We start from the raw sequence: 15,864 nt of genomic DNA, 5'->3' as shown, positions 1-15,864 counted from the left end.
CCAATTGGTGGTAAGCAAGTAGTAGCACAATGGAGGAAGGAGTGAAAAGGATGGGAGAAGTTTTTTCATCAAACAGAAGAGGTCAAGTCAATCCAGCACATCAGGTGAACTTCTAAATGTATAGGGGTCTCAGACCATATTTTCCTGAATTTACCTGTCTCATAGATTATGATTTGTTCCAGCCAAATTTCTTCTGAAATGGACCTTGTGGAAAAAAATACTATTTGAAATCCAAAATAATCTTAATAATAGTATACTTAAGTTCCATCTAAAATTATATATTATGGGCAGCTCAGGTGGCTCAGTGGTTTGGCGCCGCCTTCAGCCCAGGGCCTGATCCTGGAGACCTGGGATTAAGTCCTGCATCAGGCTCCCTGCATGGAGCCTGCTTCTCCCTCTGCCTGTGTCTCTGCCTCTCTCTCTCTCTCTCTCTCTCTGTCTCTCTCGTGTGTTTCTCATGAATGAATAAATAAATAAAATCTTTAAAAAATAAAATAGAATAATATATTAATAGAACTTAGCCAATTCAAAGCTATATTTTTGCATTCAGAGTTCCCAGATTTAGTAGCCTCTAAAATACGAAACATGTATTGAGCTAGCCTATATGCATAAATAATATGATACACGCCTCCAAATGTGAAATTGGGGGAACTACACATTATCTGGGCCTACCTTAGTGATGTTGACACCTTTTTCCGCTGCCTTGAAGGGATGTGGGTGGGTGAGAACTGACACCAGCATAATAATCCAGAGGCGTCTTGTAGTAAAATGAAAACAAGCAGTGAAATTGCCATTGTGGGAAAAATTTAATTACCAGGGAAGTCATTTTTGCTTCAGAAATGACTAGGATTAAAAAAATATATAATTTAAAATGCCAAACAATATGCAGTCAAGTAAACCAAAATATCCTACCTGTAGGAAAACAAGTGAGGGCAGCTTGGTGGGCTCCTCCAGCTGCCACTGAGTGAATGACCCATTGATGTACATATCAGGTGCACCTTTTACTGAGTTTTATTTCCAACATAATTGTGGTTTACAAAGCAGAGAGTATCTCTCCATTAACCAGTTTTGTCAAGAATGAAAAGATAGGGAGAAAAGCCAGAACTTGCAGGCCCTTCCAAAGTGGAAGCTGCAAGAGAAAATGGAGAGTTGGGGTTGGCCACTTGTGGTATTATCTTTGCTGAGCTAGGTGTACTCTGTTTACAGCTCCTTTCTCCCACCCTGCACGTCCTCTAGGGACGTGGCTCCAGAGAGCCATGCACCACCGAAGAGCCAGCATGAAGGGTCAGATGGCTCCAGAGAGGGTCCAAGTAGCCCTCAGAGATTCACTGAAATCTGCCTCCTTGGTCTGATTGCCTGGACAGCAAGGGATCTGGGTGCCCACTCTAATGGGGCTGGACGCACGGCAGGGATTGAGGGCTGCTTCAGACTCAGAGTGGGGGCTGACAATGTGGTCTCGGGCACTGAGGTGTCACACGGGCTGAGGACGGCAAGAACAATGGAGAGGGAATGATAGGGAAACCTCTATAGGCAGTTCTGCGGGCACTCTCAGCTGTCACCATCCTCTCACCACCTCACAAGAGCCCTTCTCACACCTGACTGTGCACAAGGATCCCATTGGCATCTGGTTAAAATGCAGATTCTGAAGGGGCAGGTCTGGGATGGGGCCGGACTTGTCACCATCAAGCTCCTTGGAGACACTGATAACAAGGCCCTGTGGAAGTTTTTGTTTTGTTCCGTTTTTTTTTTTTTTTTTTTTTTTTTCAGACAGAGAGAGAGAGAGAGAGAGAGAGAGAGATGTGAGCTGAGGGTAGAGGCGGAGGGAAAAAGAAAGAGAGAGGAAAAAAATCTTAAGCATGCTCCCCACTGAGCACAGAGCCCCAGGGTGCACGGTCAGATCCCATGACCCTGAGATCATGACCTGAGCCGAAATCAAGAGTCTGACACTTAACCCACTGAACCACCCAGGCACCCAGGTCCCTTACAAGTTTGTAAACTCCTCTGAGGTGCCTGGCATTGCCTATTGCTTAAATCCCAATGTTACAAGTTCTATCCTCCCTGATCCCCGCTCCGTGTTTCTCTTCAGAACTTAGAAGCAGAACAATTCCTTAGCTGTAACTATATTCCTTATCACACACGTACGCACACCATGTCCTCTTTATGTCACCATAATTAAATAAGGAACATAATTCAAAATAGGACTTAGACACCTCAGTCTTCCTTACTCCATACCAAAGGCCTGGCTTATGATGATAGGAATCAGACCAGCATACAGCAGTTGGAGGGAAAGAGAGGAAAGGATTAACATTGATTTGTGTCCACCGTGGGGCAGATACTTACTAGGCTAGGGAGTGCACACCATGGCTAAAAGCTTGCTGAATTCATGTATTCCAAGTCCTAGACTGAGTACTTTTCTCACATTCCCTCATTTACTTCTCACAACCAATCCACGTGTTTGACACTTATTAAAACCTCCAGGGGTGCCTGGTGGCTCAGCAGGTTAAGTGTACCACTGCTGATTTCAGCTCAGGTCATGATCCCAGGGTTGTGAGATTGAGCCCTGTGTATCAGGCTCTGAATTCAACGGGGAGTCCACTTGGGATTCTCTCCCTCTACTCCCCATACCTTCTCTCTCTCTCTTTCTCTCTCTTTCTCTCTCTCTTTCTCTCTCTCTTTCTCTCTCTCTACCTCTCTCCAAGAAAAAAAAAGAAAAATCCGTCTTACAAAAGAGAAATGTAAGTCTCTGAAGGGTTAAGCAGTTGCCCAAGGTGATGGGGATTCAAAATAGGCAAGGTGTGATCCCACCCAAGGAACAATCCAGGAAAGTATTAATTGCTAGTAGAGGTTGCTGTTTTTTTTTTTTTTTTTAATTTGTGAAAACAATTCATAGGTGGCAAAATATGCTTTCAAAACTGCCCCAAACCAAGAGGCTTTAACCCTTGCTACAAATAAGCAGCACCTTGGGGCCTTTAAAAATAATAATCTCCCTACCTGGAGATTCACTCTCAACCAAGCCAGCCCCAATTCCTGGGGGCAGGGCCCAGGCAGTGGCATTCTCTACAAGTTCCCCAGGGGATCTTAATGGGCAGCCATACATATGAAAATATATATTTTTAAGATTTTAACACGAGTCCTCCATGACAGCAAACTGTAAAAGGGGGAGATAAGGCAGGTGAGTCCCTGTCATCATGAAGGAGGTGAAGATCACATACCTGTATAATGTAGTTTCGCTGCACCTCACTGTCATGGCTCTACGTGGGCTGGTGGTAACCGAGGAAAAGGGCCTGTGGGAGGTGGCTACTGAGCTGAACTCTGAAAGAATTAAAGAATAGAGCATGAAACAGATGACAATGCCAGAGTTTGATGAACCCTGTGCATGTGTCCCTTTGTGCTGCTGCCTATACTGCAGAAGAATCTGGTGCGCACAGCCTTAACACTGAGTCCCCATTAAGTTCAATGCTGTGCTATGTTTCTCAGCACTTCTCCCTCTCCAGGAGTGGGTGGGCTTTGTTGATATCAAATCTGGGGGGAAAATGTTTTCTTTTCCAAGACTTCACTTAATATGTTAGATAGGGTTCAACTTCAAGACTCAGGAATAGCTCTGTTTGGACTTCCGCCATTATGTCACTGTTTCACTGGAAGACTGTGACTTCCATCAGCACTGGACACGAACAGGTGTGAATGATACTTGTCCAGGCAACTGCCTGCAAATGGAAATTAGCTGGAGTGTGTGTTTAGTCTGAAGGTGTGTGTATGTGCGTGTGTGTGTGTGTGTGTGTGTGTGTCATGAGGAGTGGATTGTAAAAGATAACCCCCCAGGGCAATGTTAATGGCCAAAGAAGTTGATGCATACAAATCAACAGACTTAATGATGATTTAATAGAAACAACCAGTTGCCCTGTCAGGGGACTTCCCCACTGTTTTCTTTATGGAGAAACTTCCATAGTATGAGGGGTAGATTGCAAGAAAGGGTTTTAAAACTTATTTTTAGGGAGGCCTGGGTGGCTCAGTAGTTGAGCGTCTGTCTGCCTTTGGCTCGGATGTGACCCGGGGTCCTGGGATCGAGTCCCACATCGGGCTCCCTGCAGCGAGCCTGCTTCTCCTTCTGCCTTTGTCTCTGTGTCATGAATAAATAAGTAAAATCTTTAACATAAATAAATACAAAAAAATAAAAATTACTTTTATTTTAAGAAATTAGTACAGAGATTCTATTTGCTTTATAAAATTGTTGCCCTATAAAGAACAAAGTATCTTATCTACTGGTATACACATGTATATCCATATACACATTTTTTTCTGTCAATTGCTTCATTATGAGATTAAATGAAGCACTGATATAATACCAGAAATAGGATGGGATGTATACAAAATTTATTTACTCTTTGTCCTTAACATCTAACCCTCAGGGAAGGGAGTCCCAGGATGCAAAGACCTGAGAAGCAGTGCCTGTGGTGTGAATGAGGGCAGCAGGAAGGCTAGGGTGGCTGGTGGCAGGAGAAGGGTCAGTGCCTCATGGCCACAGTAGAGATTTAGGTTTTTATTCAGTATGTGTTAAGAAGTCACACAAGGATTCTGTGAAAGGGAATGCAATGATCTGATTTATATTTTGAAGGGATTTCTCTGGCTGCCCTGAGGAGATTATAGAGGGTCAGGAGTAGAAGTAAAGGAAACAGGATGTTGTTGCAGGAAATCACAGGGATGAGGATGCCAGCTATTCAGGTGGTGAGAAATTATGGGGCAGGTTTTAAAGACTGAGAAAATCTAGGACTTCCTGAAGGATATAGTGATGGAGGAAAGTCAAGAATATGGGTTCAGGAAGGATGGCAATGGCGTGTCATCGAGATGTCTAGCACATATTCAAGAGGGAAAACTTTATGGGCTGCCAAATAGGTAAGTTTGGGGGTTAGAGGTAATGTCAAGGCTGGCAATATATGTTTTTGAGTTATCAGCATGCAGATAGTATTTAAAGTCAAGTAAGTGGATAAGGCACCAAGGGAGTGAGCAGGAAGAAAAGAGCCAACTGTGGGGCACCCGAAGTTCAGAAATCTGGATTACAAGAGGCATTGAGCAAAGAAAACTGAAAAGTTGTGGCCATTATACTATGAAAGAAAGGAGGAAAATCAGGAGTGTGGTGAAAGAAAGCTTTTAAACTTTCTTTTTAGAGCAGCAGGACTCTTTCAAAAACTATTGCTAAATCTGGGTGTCTGGGTGGTACAGTCAGTTAAAGCATCTGACTCTTGGTTCTGGCTCAAGCCCTGATCTCAGGGTCATGAGATCAAGCCCCGTGTGGGACTCTGCACTCAGCAGCAGAGTCTGCTTAAGACTCTCTCTGCTCCTTCCCCCAGCACTCTCAATATCTCTAAAATAGGTAAACCTTTAAAAAGAAAAAAACAAAGAGCAAAAACACTATTGCTAAATCTAATCTTATAAGAAGCCAACAACAACATGACACTTCAAACCCTATTTAAAAAGGGAGTTTGGGAAATGCTGGATGTATGCCTGCAGGTAAGGAACCTTCCTAAACCCTGGACTTTGTGAAGGTCAACGGTACCACCACTAGGATAATTTGAGGTTCCTAACAAAAGCTTCATGTTGTCTATTTCTAACACTCCAGGACCCAGCTGAGAGCAAGGGATTGAGGAGGTACACTTTGGTAAACTCTGTGGGGGTCAGAAGAGATAAGGTGTGACTGGCAGGTACCATGGACTGAACATGTGTTTCTCTCCTCAAGTTCATATGTTGAACCCCTAATTGCTAATGTGATGGTATCTGGACATGGGTCTTTGGGAAGGAATTAGATCATGAGGTGAAGCCTTCCTGCTGAGATCAGTGCTGTTCTGATAAGAGATCTGCTTCCATTCTCTCTCCACCCCATGAGGACAGAACCAATAGATGTTCCTCACCAGAAACAAAATCAGCCATAACCCAATCCCCAGACTTCTCAGGCTGCAGAACTGAGAGAAGGAAATTGATGTTGCATAAGCCACCCAGTCTATGGTATCATGTTATAACAGCCCAAACTGACTGAGGCAGCAGGGGATGGAGAAAACACCCCCAGACCCCTGCGGCAGTGCACATCATGGGAGTGTGCCGTGTAAGAGGTGAGGGGAGCAAACCCCTGCCCCACTCTTTGAGCTTTGCTTCTGAACTGCTCTTACATGATAGAGCCACAGTGCTGCCATGGGGAGTGAATACATTTCATCCAAAAGGTGGGCGTTTTCTCTTTCTTTTATGTTTTGTAATTTTTGTAATGTTTTATACTTTAGTAATTCTTCTTGACCTTGGATCTTCATCTCAGGAGACCACAGGGCCTTATTTGCCCTGATAATCCATTGATTTCACTCTCAGACACAGAGGCTGTGTCTCAGTCAGGAACCTATAGTTAATTACTTTTCAGACTCACCTCTACATATATTCAGAAAAAACTGAGACATTGACTTTGGATCCCACCAAGAAAAATGTTTTCCTTCTTTTAAAACTATTAGTTCTCCAAGAAATGACAATTTAAACAGAGGCATTGTTACGGTCCTAAGCCAGAGTTCTTCCTCCTGTTCCTTTCTCCCTTATATTAATGGGTATCTTCTTAGCGACATCCACACATTTTTTTCTAAAAAATTCACTCACTTAGCATATATTTTCCGAGTACCCGCTAGGAATCAGATGGGCACTAGAGCACAGTAAGAAACAAGACAGACATCTCTGCACTCATGAAATCTGCATTCTGCAGAAGGAGATATGTAAGGGGGAAAGGGCAAGGACAGTTGGAGAAAGCCTTTAATTATGGTTAGCATAAATGAGGTAATAAAGGTAATGTGAAGAGAGTACCTGTGCAGGACATTTTACACAGAATGATCTGGGGCACACTCTGAAATGGTGACATCTGAACCAATGGGCATGCCTGAGGCAGCTCTACAAGTGACTTGAAGAAGGGCCCAAGGCAGAAGGAACAAGTAGACTGTCAGAAAGGTCAGCAGCCTGACCTATCCAAGGAACAGAAAGGAAACTATTGTGGATGAAGCTTACAGAAGAAGGGAGGGATGGAGAGAGAAAGAGAGAAAGAAAGCTGGCAAAGGACAGATCTTAGAAAACCATATAAAATATAGAAAGAAGGTCTGCTTTTATTCTAAGGGGGATGGAAGTCAAATGCTTATAAGGAGGATGGAGACTTGATCTAGTGTACCTTTTTCTTAATTAAACTTTTATATTTTGAGATAATTATAGATTCCCAGGTAGTTGTAAAAAATGAAACAAATCCCATGTACCTTTTTCACAGTTTCCTCTAGTGGTATAATACCTTGCAAAACTACAGTACAGTACCACTAAAATATTGACAGTGATAACAATCCACCCATCTTATTCAGATTTCTCACGTTTTATATGTACCTGTGTATTTAGCTCAATGACATTTTTAAAAGATTATTTATGTATTTGAGAGAGAGTAAGAGTGAGAGACTGAGAGAGAGAACAGAGGAAGAGAGAGCAGCAGACTCTCCTCAAAGCGGAGAGATCAACGGGAGGATCTTGATCCCAGGACCCTGAGATCAGGACCTGAGCTGAAGGTAAACACTTAACCCACTGAGCCACCCAAGCACCCCAAGTTCAATGACATTTTTAACAGACTTTTTTAGGCCAGATTCAGATAAATAGAAAAAAATAGAGCAGAAAGTACAGAATGTTCCCATGTGTCCCGTGAACCCACACACTCACACCTCTGCAACCATGAACCTCATGCAGAAGAGTCATGTATTTGTTATAATCCATGGGACCACACTGACACATCATAAAGTCCATGGTTCATATGAGGGTTCATTCTTGGTGTTGCATAATCTATGGGTCTTGACAAATGTATAATGACACATCTCCATCATCATAGTATCATACAGCGTAGTTTCACTGCCCTAAACATTTTCTGTGCTCTGCCAATAATCCCTCTTCCTTTCCAACCTCTGGCAACCTCTGATCCTTTCACTGTCTCCTCTTTGCAGTTTTTCAAAATGTCATAGAGTTGGAATCATACAATAAGTATCCATTTCTGATTGACTTCTTTCACTGGTAATATGCATTTAAGTTTCATCCATGTCATTTCATAGCTTGATAACTCATTTCTTTTTAGTGCTGAGTAATGTTCCATTGATTCTTTGTACCATAGCTTATTTAGCCACTCACCTACTGAAAAAAATATTGATTGTCTCCAAGTTTTGGCAATTGAATAAAGTGAATAAAGCTTCCATAAAAATCTGAGTGCATGTTTTTGTATGGACACAGTTTTCAACAGCTTTAGGTAATTGTGAAGGGTTGTGATTGCTGGATCATAAAAGTAAATTTCGTTTTGTAAAAAAAAAAAACCTGCCAAAATCTCTTCCAACCTGGCTGTATTCCACCACCAGAAGGAGTTAAGAGTTTCTGTTGCTCCATATCTTTGCAAGCATTTGGTGTTGTCAGTGTTCTGGATTTCAAACCATTTTAAGAGATGTGTAGTGGTATCTCATTGTTGTTTTAATTTGCATCTCCCTGATGACATATAATGTAGAACATCCTTTTCATATGCTTATTTCCCATCTGGATATTGTCTTAGGTGAGGTATCTAATGGTATTTACACTATTTTTTAATTAGGTTGTTTGTTTTCTTGTTGTTGAGTTTTCAGAGTTCTTTCTACATTTTGGACAACGGTCCTTTAACAAATATGTCTTTCTCAAGACTTACTTTCTCCCAATCTGTGTCTTGTGTTCTCAAAAAGTCATTATCATAGCAAAGGTCATTTAGATTTTCTTCTATATTATCTTCCAGGAATTTTACTGTGTTGCATTTTCAGTTTAGGTCTGTGATCCATTTTGAGTTAAATTTTATGAAGGGTATAAAGTCTATATCTAGAATCATCTACATTACTTTTTACATGTGGATGTCCAGTTGTTCTAGCACTATTTGTTGGAAACAAATATCTTCACTGTTTTGTCTTTGTTCCTTTGTGAAAGATTAATTGACCATTATTTATGTGGGTCTACTTCTGGGTTCCATTCTCTTCTACTAATCTTTTGTCTCTTCTTTCACTGGTACCACACTGTCTTGATTACTGTAGCTTTATAATAAGTCTTGAAGTTGGGTAATGTCAGTACCCAAAATTTGTTCTTCTTCCATACTAGGCTTGGCTATTCTGGGTCTTTTGCTTCTCCATATAAGCTTTAAAATCAGCTTGTTAATGTCCACAAAACAACTTGCTGGAATTGATTGCAATTGCATTGAATCTATAAACCAAATTGAAAAGAACTGATATCTTGATAACATTTAGTCTCCTTATGCATGAATATGGAATATCTTTCCATCTATTTAGCTTTTCTTTGATTTCTTTCATCAGAGTTCGCAGGTTTCTTCATACGGATCTTGTACATATTTTGGTAAGATTTATACCTAAGTATTTTTTTTCACTAATGTAAATGGTACTGCGATTTTAACTTCAAATAAATACAACTTAATTCATGGCAGGTATATAAGAAAGCAATTGCCTTTTGTATATTAATCTTGAACCCTGCAGCCTTACCATATCACTTATTTTTTCCAGATTTTTCATCAGTTCTTTCAGATTTTCTTTTTTTTTCTTTCAGATTTTCTGCAGTTATGTCATCAGTTAAGAAAGACAGTTTTATTTCTCCATTCTCAATCTGTATACCTTCTTTTTCCTTTTCTTGTCTTATTGTATTAGCAAGGATTTCCAGTGTAATGTTGAAAAGGGGTGATGAGAAGGGACATCATTGTCTTCCATCTGATTTTAGTGAGAATGCTTCAAGTTTCTCACAATTAAGTATGAGGCTGGCTATAAAATTTTTGTAGATATTCTTTATCAAGTTTGACATTTTCCTCTGTTTCTACTTTACTGACAGTTTTTATCATGAATGGGTATTGGACTTGTCAGATGCTTTTTCTGCAACTACTAATAGGATTATTCATTTTCCATTTTTAGCCTGTTGATGTGATAGATGATATGAACTGATTCTGAAATGTTGAATCAGCCTTGCATATCTGAGATAAATCCCATCTGGTTGTGGTGTATAATTCCTTTTATACATTGTTGGATTCAATTTGCAATTTTTGTATCTATGTTTACAAAATACATTGGTTTATCATTTGCCCATACAGTGTTTGGTTTTGATATTAGAATAATGCTGACCTCATAAAATGAGTAAGGATTATTTCTTCTGTTTCTATTCTTTGAAAGAGGTTATAGAAAATTGGTATAATTTCTTCCTTAAATATATGAATTTACCAATGTAAAATTCACCAATGTACCTACTTGGGCCTGGTGCTTTCTGTTTTGTAAATTATTAATTATTGACTCCATTCCTTTAATCGAGGCCTATTTTTGTTGATTTTTAAATCAGATTGCTCATTTTCTTATTGTTGAGTGTCAAGAGTTTTTTTGGATACTTTAGAAAATAGTCCTTTACTGTGAGTCTTTTGAAAATATTTTCTCCCTGGGGTGCCTGGGTGGCTCAGTGGTTGAGTATCTGCCTTTGGCTAAGGTCATGATCCTGGGTTCCTGGGATCGAGTCCCACAGTGGGCTCCCCGCAGGGAGCCTGCTTCTCCCTCTGCCTCTCTCTCTGTGTCTCTCATGAATAAATAAATAAAATCTTATAAAATATATTTTCTCTCAGCATGTGGTATGAGTTCTTTGGAATTTCACTGCATATGAAGGCTCAGGTATGATTAGCACTGTTAACATATAGGACAGTTCCATTACCACAGGATCCTTTGTAGTTGCTCTTTATAACCGCAACCACCACCCTCTTTTTCTCTCCAGTTTCCTCCTATGGCAATCACTAATTTGTTCTCTATTTCTATAATTTTGCAATTTAAACAATGCTTTATAAATGAAGTCATGAGGCATATAATCTTTGAGGTTTGGTTTGTTTCACTCAGTATAATTCTCTGGAGACTCAATCAGGCGTTCTGTGTATCAATAGTTCATTGCTTTTTATTGCTGAGTAGTATTACAATGTATGGATGTATTACAGTTTGTTGAAACATTTACTCATTGAAGGACATCTGAGTTGCTTCTAGTCTTTGGCTATTGCAAATAACGCTGCTGTGAATATTCACATGCAAGTGTTTGTGTGAGTCTAACTATGTACATTTTTCTGGGATAAATGCAATAGCTGAGTAATATATTTTTAGATTTAAAAGAAACTGACAAACTCTTTGGTAAAATGGCTAGACCATTTTATACTCATACCAACAATGTATAAGTAATCCAGTTTCTCTAAATCTTTGCAAGAATCTGATGTCATTATTTTTAATTTATTTTTATAGATTGTAGTAGTAATTCATTGTGATTTTATTTTGCACTCTCCTAACAGCTAATGATGTTGAACATGTCTTCATATATTTAAAACCCATCCACATATCCTTTTCAATGAAATGTCTGTTCATAGATTTTGCTCATTTTCTAATTGGATTGTTTGGGAACTGTTGTAATTGTTGAGTTTTGAAGGGTTCTTTATATGTCCTAGATGCAAAGTATTCGTCAGAGATGCAATTTGTATTTTCTCCTATTTTATACCTTGTCTTTTAACCCCCTTCACTAAGTTGTTGATAGAACAAAAGATTTTAATTTTGTTAAGTTCAAATTTATCAATTTTTTGTGTTCATGTCATATTCATTCATTTCTTTTTCAATTTAAATTCAATTAGCCAACATATAGAACATCATTTACTTCAGATGTAGAGTTCAGTAATTCATCAGTTTCATATAATATCCAGTGCTCATTACATCACGCATCCTCCTTAATGCCCATCACCCAGTTAACCCATACCTCCACACACCTCTCGTCTAACAACCCTCATTTCTTTCCCATAGTTAAGAGTCTGGGTGGGACTCTTAACCTAGACTGGTGATTAATGGTGGGATGCCTGGGTGGCTCAGTGGTTGAGCATCCACCTTCAACTCAGGGCATGATCCTGGGATCTGGGGATTGAGTCCCACATCAGGCTTCCTGAAGGGAGCCTGCTTCTCCCTCGGTCTATGTCTCTGCCTCTCTTTGTGTGTCTCTCATGAATAAATAAAAATCCTTTAAAAAAAAGAGTCTCCCATGGTTTGTCTCTTTCTCTGATTTCTTCTCATTCCATTTTCCTTCCCTTCCCCTATGATTCTCTGAATTCTTTATTATATTCTTCATATGAGTAAAACCATATGATGATTGTCTTTCTCTGACTTATTTCACTCAACATAATACTCTCCAGTTCCATCCAAGTTGATGTAAACGGTAGGCATTCATGCTTTCTAATGACTGAGTAATATTCCATTGTATTTATACCACATCTTCTATATCCATTCACTTGTTGACAGACATCTCAGCCCTTTCCACAGTTTGGCTCTTGTGGACATTGCTGCTTTTATTATTAATATTATGAACATTGGGGTACAGGTTCCCCTTAGGATCATTACATCTGTATCTTTGGGGCAAATACCTAATAGTGCAATCGCTGAATCATAGAGTAGCTCTATTTCTAACTTCTTGAGGAACCTCCATACTGCTTTCCAGAGTGGCTGTGCCAGCTTGCACTCCCACCAACAGTGTATTCCCATCAACAGTTTCCCCACTTTCCACTTCCTAGTCAACATTTGTTTCCTGACTTGTTAATTTTAGCCTTTCTGACTGGTGTGAGGTGGTATCTCATTGTGGTTTTGATTTGTATGATGCTGAGGGACATGGAGCATTTTTTCATGTGTCTGCTGGCCATTTGTGTGTCTTGTTTGGAGAAATGTCTGTTTATGACTTCTGTCCATTTATTGATTGGGTTATTTGTTTTTTGCTATTTGCCTCTTGAGTTTGAGAAGTTCTTTATAGATTTTGGATACTAGCCCTATATCTGATAAGATATTTCTTCTCCCATTCTGTAGGTTGTCTTCTGATTTTGTCAACTGTTTTCTTTGCTGTGCACAAGTTTTTTTATTTTGATGAAGTCCCAATAGTTCATTTTTGCCTCTGTTTCCCTTGCCTTTGGAGATGTGTCTAGTAAGAAGTCGCTGTGGCTGAGGTCAAAGAGGTTGCTTCCTATGTTCTTCTCTAGGATTTTGATGGATTCTCGTCTCACATTTAGATCTTTCACCCATTTTGAGTTCATCTTTGTGTATGGTGTAAAAAAAAATTGTCCAGTTTCATTCTTTTACATGTGGCTGTCCAAATTTCCCAACGCCATTTGTTGAATAAACTGTCTTTTTTCCACTGAATATTCTTTTCCTTTGTCGAAGATTAATTGACCATAAAATTGAGGGTCCATTTCTGGGTTCTCTATTCTGTTCCATTGATATATGTGTCTGTTTTTGTGCCAGTACCACATTGTCTTGATTACAGCTTTGTAATATACCGTGAAGTCTGGCATTGTGATGCCACTGGCTTTGGTTTTCTTTTTGTAATTCCTCTGGCTATTCAGGGTCTTTTCTGGTTCTATACAAATTTTAGGATTTTTTTTTTTTTGTTCCAGCTCTGTGAAAAATGTTGATAGTATTTTGATAGTGATTGCATTAAATGTGTAGATTGCTCTGGGTAGCATAGATATTTTAAGAATATTTATTTTTCCAATTCATAAGCATGGAATTTATGTCCATTTCTTTGTGTCTTCCTCAAACTCCTTCACAAGTTTTCAGTAGTTTTTAGAGTAGAGATCCTTTCCTCTTTGGTTAGGTTTATACCTAGGTTTAAACCTAGGTATCTTATGGTTTTTGGTGCAACTGTAAATGGGATTGGTTCCTTAATATCTCTTTGAAGTCCCAATAGTTCATTGATAATGTATAGAAATGCAACTGATTTCTGTGCATTGATTTTATATCCTACTACATTGCTGAATTCCTATAAGAGTTCTAGCAATTTTGAGGTGGAGTCTAAAGTATCATGTCATCTGCAAAGAGTGAAAGTTTCACTGCTTCTTTGCCAGTTTGAATATCTGTTATTTCGTTTGTTGTCTGAGTGCTGTGGCTAGGACTTCTAGTACTATGCTGAACAACAGTGATGATAGTGGACATCCCTGTCGTGTTCCCGACCTTATGGGGAAAGCTCTCAGTTTTTCCCCATTGAGAATGATATTTGCTGCAGGTTTTTTGTATATGCCTTTTATGATAACAGGGTATGTTCCCTCTATTCTTACACTGTGGAGTGTTTTAATCAAGAAAGGATACTGTATTTTGTTAAGTTCTTTTTTCTGCATCAATTAAGAGGATCATAAGGTTCTTGTCCTTTCTTTTGTTAATGTGATGTATCACATTGTTTCATTTGTGAATCTTGAATCACTTTTGCAGCCCAGGAATAAATCCCACTTGGTCATGGTGAATAGTCTTTTTATGTACTGTTAGATCCTATTGGCTAGTATCTTGGTGAGAATTTTTGCAGCCATATTCATCAGGGTTATTAGGCTGTAACTCTTTTTGGTGGGATCATTGGTTTTGGGATCAAGGTAATGCTAGCCTCATAGAACAAGTTTGGAAGTTTTCCTCCTTTTCTATTTTTTGAAACAGCTTCAGAAAAATAAGTATTAATTCTTCTTTAAATATTTGGTAGAATTCTCCAGGGAAGCCATCCAGTCCTGGACTCTTGTTTGTTGGGAGATTTTTTATTATTATTATTATTACTGCTTCAATTTCCTTGCTGGTTATGGGTCTGTTCAGGTTTTCTATTTCTTCCTGTTTCAGTTTTGGTAGTTTATAGGTTTCTAGGAATGCCACCATTTCTTCCAGATTGCCTAATCTGTTGGCATATAGTTGCTCACAATATGTTCTTAAAATCATTTGTATTTCCTCGGTGTTAGTCATGATGTCTCCTCTTTCATTCATGATTTTATTAATTGGGTCCTTTCTCATTTCTTTTTGATAAGTATGGCTAGGAGTTTGTTGATCTTATTAATTATTTAGATCCTAGTTTTGTTGATCTGCTCTACTGTTCTTTTGGTTTCTATTTCATTGATTTCTTCTCTAATCTTTATTATTTCTCATCTCCTGCTTGATTTGATTTAGCTGTTCTCTCTCCAGCTCCCTATTAGGTGTATGGTTAGACTGTGCATTTGAGACTTCTTGTTTCTTGAGAAAGGCTTATATTTCCATATGCTTCCCTCTCAGAATCTCCTTTCCCACATTCCAAAAGTTTTTAGCAGTTGTGTTTTCATTTTCATTTGTTTCCATGATTTTTTTAAATTCAATTTCCTGGTTGACACATTCATTCTTTAGTAGAATGCTCTTTAATATCCCAGTATTTGAGTTCCTTCCAAATTTTCCTCTTATGATGGAGTTCAAGTTTCAAACCATTGTGGTCTGAAAATATGCAGGGAATAATCCCAATCTTTTGGTACCAGTTGAGATCTGATTTGTGACCCAGTATGTCAGCTCTATTCTGGAGAATGTTCTATGTGCACTCAAGAAGAATGTGTATTCTGCTGCTTTAGCATGGAAAGCTCTGTAGGAGATACACACACACACACACACACACACACACACACACACACACACACAGAGTATCATTCCAAGTTCCTGTTTCCTTATTGATCTAAGGTCCAGAGTATCATTCCAAGTTCCTGTTTCCTTATTGATCTTCTGCTTAGATGATCTGTCCATTTCTGTGAGTAAAGTGTTAAAGCCCCTTACTGTTATTGTATTACTATTATTATTATCAATGTGTTTCTTTAATTTTTTTATTAATTGGTTTATATAATTGGCTGCTCTCAAGTTAGGAGCATGCATATTTATAATTGCTAAATCTTCTTGTTGGATAGACCCTTTGAATATGATAAAGTGTCTCTCTGCATCCTTTACTAAAGTCTTTGGTTTAAAATCTAATTTGTCTGATATAAGGATGGCTACTCCAGCTTTCTTTTGAGTTCCACTA

At 39.0% G+C, this 15,864-nt stretch overlaps 1 long non-coding RNA gene across 1 annotated transcript in view; it reads right to left on the bottom strand.

Moving 5' to 3' along the window:
• Positions 1–994: 994 nt before the first annotated feature.
• Positions 995–15,864, bottom strand: part of LOC111090766 — a 41,640-nt gene continuing 26,770 nt past the window's right edge. The window contains exons 2-3 of the long non-coding RNA XR_005353186.1: positions 3,213–3,312; positions 995–1,129 (exon numbers count right to left, since the gene is read on the bottom strand). This is a non-coding gene — a long non-coding RNA (uncharacterized LOC111090766). The remainder of the gene's footprint in view (positions 1,130–3,212; positions 3,313–15,864) is intronic.

The sequence above is a fragment of the Canis lupus genome, chromosome 1 (genome assembly GCF_011100685.1).
Source record: "Canis lupus familiaris isolate Mischka breed German Shepherd chromosome 1, alternate assembly UU_Cfam_GSD_1.0, whole genome shotgun sequence".
NCBI lineage: Eukaryota > Metazoa > Chordata > Mammalia > Carnivora > Canidae > Canis > Canis lupus.
This window is presented reverse-complemented; position numbering and strand designations above follow the sequence as displayed.